Genomic DNA, 6,053 nt, shown 5'->3' on the forward strand with positions numbered 1-6,053 from the left:
TAGAATTTTGATAAAATTAATGATGAAAAGAATGAATAACCATGAACTCGACGGGTATTATCTCGGGCACGATGAGGACCTGGAACCGAATTAATTGGGTCCGGTCAAGGTAATTGGGTATCTATTGACAGCCGTGTCGTCCTGGGCTAACTTCTTATGCACCTCCAGGGAAAAAAACTTTAGGATTTAGCCACATTTTCGTCGCCCTATTAGGGGGAAGAAAAAGGTATGCTAAAGATGAAAGACTTGAAAAAACTTAAGATTATGGCCCCCATAAAACACACGTACTTACATTAGATAAAATATATTGCTTTTGATGGCTTAGATTCGTCTGCTGTCAGAAAAAAAAAGCGCTAATAGCTTTGTTTCTACCGTGTATAAAATACACGCACGTGAGGCCCATTAATCAAGCCCGCCTAGCCCGTGAAAGAAGATTCGAGAAGTTTCCAGAAGTGTTGTTGCCCAAGTTGCTTGTACATCAAGTTTATATCAGAATTAGGATTACACAAACTATATAAATACATGTATCATAAACCCTAAGAATATATGGAATTGTAGGTTAGCAAACCGAAATTATTGTAACCTCATATCAATACAATACTCTCCCTATGGGATTCCTCCATGGATGTAGACAACACTTGCCGAACCACGTTGAATCTTTGTCTTCTCTATTTCTTTTTCAATTCGTTTTCTAGCCCTAATCACATCATCATCATCACATCGCGGAAGAAATCTTGCACGGATTCCATGCAACATCAGCAAGAAAGAATAAAAAGTTTAGGGTTTCAGAAAAACCGTTACGGCAGTTGAAGAAATTGTTGCGAAAGAGTTGAAGAAACTGTTGCGAGCTTAAAGAAACTGTTGCGAAATAGTTGAAGAAACCGTGACAAACTGTTGAAGAAAGCGTTGCAAAAACCTAATCTTCGTCCAACCTCACGTACATCTCCAGATCAAGCAAGTCTTCACCATTAGATTCATAAGATCTAATCCATAGGATATGTCCAGCCTCCGATTCAGCTCACGGTTCATCAAACAGGTTCAGCAAGGGACACGTGTCTTCGGTCCAACGCGGCCCAGACCGTTCGGGTCTAACCAGTTGCCACGTCAGCCTAAGGCAACCAGTCATCGTCTTACACGTCAGCTGAACCGGTACAGTCAGCATCTGCCATGACAATGACGACTCAGCCACGTCAACATCAATTCGGTCCAGTAAGCACGCCACGTCAGCAACTATGTCCACTCACCACCTGACATATAAGCAGTCCTATGTGCTCAACGTATGCCACGTTAGCAAAGCATTCCAATCAGCGATTGCCACATCAACATGATGACTAGTCAGCAGTTAACATCAGCGGATTTGCACTTTCATCACTGCCACATCTGCAACAACACACGCGCTTCATGAAAATCTTGTTTAGTCAATAACTTCTTTGTTTTAAGCCCGAATTGAGTGATTTTTGGCTCGTTAGTGTCTTCTTTCAATTCCCTATATCATGGAATCAAAAATTCCAGTGTCAAAGAAACTTTTATATGCACTTGGGGAAAGCAACATGATCGAGTTCGAGGTTCGTGGATATCGACATGATCGAGTTCGAGGTTCGTAGATAGCGGCATGATCGATTTTGATATGATCATTGCTTAGACCCTTCAATATTTAGACTTGCATCACTTCGCAAGCACCTAAAGCCTCACCTTTCACATGAGCACTTAAGTCTTGCTTTTATCGCAAGCATAAAATCTCGTCTTGCACGCGAGTATGAAAGACTTGCACCTTGGAAAGCATAAAGTCTCGTCTCGACCACGAGCCCAACGCGCTATGTTGGTCCAAATACTCGTACTCAACACAAGCAACAACCATCCTTCCCGAGCAGCGAGCGCTTCAGCCTTGTTACGTTGCGAGTAAAATGCCTTGCCTTAGCCGCAAACACACTACATTCTCTTCAAGATTCGACTAGCTCTCGAGCATCACAAGTCCAATACTTGGAAAAAATTCTCGCTTAGCAAGTGAGAAAATTTATTGCACGTTAATAAAGTTCGGGGCATCTTTGTAATATCTCTACAAACACTTGGGGGCGAGTTACGTCATCAACAGTCGACACAGAAGGAGAAACAAACTTCTTAACCCCCAACAAGTTGGAGATTAAGAGGGGGGCGATGCTTGTATCGTGTATAAAATACACAGGAGGCCCATTAATCAAGCCCGTCTAACACGTGAAAGAAGATTCCAGAAGTCTTGTTGCCCAAGTTGCTTGCACATCAAGTTTATATCAGAATTAGGGTGATACAAACTATATAAATACATGTATCATAAATCCTAAGAAGATATGAAATTCTAAGTTAGCTAACCATAATTATTGTAACCTCATATCAATACAATACTCTCCCTATGGGATTCCTCCGTGGATGCAAACAACACTTGCCGAACCACGTTAAATCTTTGTCTTCTATATTTCCTTTTCATTTCATTTTATAACCCTAATTCACATCATCATCAAATCATCGTATTTAGTGCCTAAAAGTTAATTTGGGTACAAACAAACTTGTTTCAACTTCACATTCAAGCAGTTGCTTAAATCAGATACCCCAAAGGCCATTGTTGTGGTAACACGCCAAGAGTTGGCCTAACATCCGTTTTTATTTTTACACAGTCTTTTTCTTTTTCTTTTTTGATAGAGGGAAAAATAAAAATCATGTTTGGCGTCGACACAGACACCACAATTCTTTTTTTTTTTTTTTTTTTTTCTTTTTTTTATTTAAATCGGCCGATTCTTTGTTGGCGGACCCACTCAATACCATATACCGTGTGGCTAGAGGCTTTTAAACCCTAATTTTGTTGCAGTCTATGCATCTGCAAGTTTCAATCTCAAAGTTTCAATCCTTTTTAACTTCTGAAACAACCATTACTCTGTTTTTTCTCAAAGCTTTCATCAATGAAGGTGGCAAAGAACAAGAATAAATGCTTTCCCCAAACCCTCTTCTGATATATCCAAAAAACAGAAGCATTAATTCAACAGAAGGAAATAGAAGATGAAGCTAGAAAAGAAGACCCGTTTTCTTCGATTCCGGAAAGTGGTGTTTCGGATGATGATGATAGTGATTATGATGATGAATATGTGGTGTCATGGGTTTGCACCAGAAACTGATGAAAGGCAGGATTACAATGATTATGAAGTGAGTTTTGTTTTTCTTTTTTTCTATAAAATTTTGTGATTTTGAAGATGTTGAAATTGGTAATTATTCAATTGATTATAGGTTGAAATGGAAATGTTAAAGCAATTCATGTCCAAGGAATCTAGTATGTCGTTGTTATCCGACCGGATCGTTAACAAAATCGAACAGGCCGAAAGAGTATCTGCAAGTACTGTTTTTTTTTTTGAGAGTGCTGCTGCATATGTTTCTCTGGATAGCATTAGTTTTTGATTATGTCAGAAGAATGCATCATTTGGCCAATGCATTATTTGCTTGTGGCATGAACTTGAGGATGCATCATTTGATTTTGTAGCTTACAAAGAGCAAGCATCATTTTGCTAATGCAATATTTTAATGATTTTACAGTGAATTACTCAGTAATTTTCGTTTATTATCTCATACAGAACGGAAACCTGCTCAAATGGACAACATACTCGTAGACATATATAAGGGGTACTGGGCAATCATTCTTTTCTTTCACTTCGTTTCGATGTTCTTGTGGATCTATGAGTAATTTTCCATTGTTTTGTATTCAAAATTGCAGAATTGGAGAGTATTTGAGTAGATATACAAGTGGGAAACTACCCAAAGCTTTCTTATCCCTTACCAGTAAGTCTTATTGGGAGGATGCTCTCTACTTGACTGAACCGGGAAAGTGGTCTGCGAACGCAATGTGGCAAAAGAGCACAACGTTTGCTTCCAACATGTCCCCCAAAAGTGCACAACGTATTTGCTTCCAACATGTCCCCCAAAAGAGCACAACGTTTTTACTCTTCTATGTTGCTTCCCCGAGTTAGAGAAGACATCTGGAAGAATAAGAGACTCCATTTTGATCTGTATAGAGCTCTTAACAAGTCGGTTTATAAGCCACAGGCCTTCAGCAAGGGGACTTTGTTTCCTCTTTGTAAGGTATGAAACTTTGAACTGCTTTGAACTTTTTTTTTGGTTTAGTTTTCTTAACTAAGAATCTTGATGTACACAGTTAGGGACTTGCACCCTCAGGGAAGCTGTTATTGTAGGAAGTTGTTATTCTAGGAAGCATTATTCAGAAGGTCTCTGTGCCTATAAGGAAACCAATTAAATTTAATTATCAGTAAAATACAATTTTACATTGATTGATATTTAAATCACTAAAGAACTTCATTAAAGCCGTGCGTTTCTATTTGATGAAGTTCCACGCCCTGCTGGTCGACATCCTTGCAGTTTTCATTAATGATTTTGCAGAGCTTGCAAACAATTATGACAGAGTCAGCTGTTGCACGTTATAAACTGCACCTAGAATTTTCATCATGCATTTGGAAAGAACTTCTTTTTCCATAGCTTGCAGCTCAGAATAAGTTTGTGTAGTTTCATCTGTTTCATCTTGTTTTAATCTCATATTAACATGAGCCGCTTCTAGAGAGGAAAGTTTTCCAAGGAAAAATCTTCTGTCAGGAAGCCGGTGGGCCTTAAGACATTCACAGTTGGACCAGATATCTTGGTATTATAAGTCATAAACTTATCCGCCGAACCCAGACGTGTATGACGATTGGTGAAGGCTGTGAGAACTAAGAATGACAATCCTTTGATTGTTTGTTTGTATATCACACTCTCTTATGATTACTGATTCCAAAAGTGGACAACTTGAGAAAAGTCTTTGTAACTCAGAACTAGAGATTGAAGTTCCATCCAGCCATAGTGTCCTGATTTCTGGCAACCTCATCGCCTCCGGTATGATAGTAGCTGTGTGACTACTAAAATCTGGGTCATCCAACATCATATTCAAACTCTTCAATGTTTTACAATTAAGCAGTTCTCTAGGAATTTTATATCTCGAGTTCATATGGTAGTCGACATCCATTTGTAGGGACTATATCGGTTACTATACGAACTCCTATTTTGAAGCTTAAAAATCCTTCTGCTTGTTTTCTGGTGCCGCGCTCATGCATCTTGCAGAAATGGAGTATTGTGGCACCGCAAGGTATTCAACCAAAAACTGTTCCATTATCCTATTTTCTAGAGGAGTCTCATCTATTTTACCTACTAAAAACTGAGTTTTATACCGTTGCGCAATCATTTTGTTGTCATTTTTGTTTGCTCAACTATCACACACAGTTACTTTATCAAGCTTCTTCAAGGGTTATTCCTGTAATATGGCACCAGTCGTTTCTAACTCTTGTTCAGAGGTTTGTATTCTCTTTTCTTGCCTCACAATAATGCTATGTAAAGGCGTTATTATATATGTAAAACTACTATGCCAGTTAGCGAGTTTGTGATTGTGGGAGGCATTCTCACATATATATCTAATTCAGCACCAGAAACATCACTTGGTAACAACATGAATTCCCTACCCGACAAACATCTGGTACTCTGTGTTTTGTTATTGTCATTTTGGAGATGATTTGATTGTGTTTATTTAGGTTAATGAAGATATTAGGAGTGAGCTACAGAATAGTCGGAATCGTGGGGAAAAGAAAGATCCTACCTTCACACCATCTAAATACCATCATACACCTATTGAAGAAGACAGGTTCAACTATCCTATAGTCCCTACGGAAGAGGAGTGGATGACCGATTACTGTGATGATTAGAAAAGCCGTATACTTAGATAACGCTCCAGATTTCTGTTCTCTCCAGATTATGAAATCAAAGCATGCAATGAAGATGTCTTGTTTTTGTGCAATGAAGAAATCGCTCCACCGAAATAATAGATTACAGATATGTTGTTCTTCTTTGTTGATCCTTTGTTTTTACTGATGTCTTCTTATCGCATCGAGATGTCTGTGATGTTCTTCTCTTATTTTTAGTTTTTACGTCTTTGTTTTCCGTCTCATAATTTAACAGCGTTGCCGTTTGAGCACAGTTAAAATCTTGATACCATAATG

General features: G+C 38.6%; 1 pseudogene; it reads left to right on the plus strand.

The window, feature by feature from the left end:
- Positions 1-3,157: 3,157 nt before the first annotated feature.
- Positions 3,158-5,759, plus strand: LOC113327894 (annotated as a pseudogene).
- Positions 5,760-6,053: the final 294 nt, after the last annotated feature.

Source organism: Papaver somniferum, unplaced genomic scaffold (assembly GCF_003573695.1).
Source record: "Papaver somniferum cultivar HN1 unplaced genomic scaffold, ASM357369v1 unplaced-scaffold_107, whole genome shotgun sequence".
Lineage (NCBI taxonomy): Eukaryota > Viridiplantae > Streptophyta > Magnoliopsida > Ranunculales > Papaveraceae > Papaver > Papaver somniferum.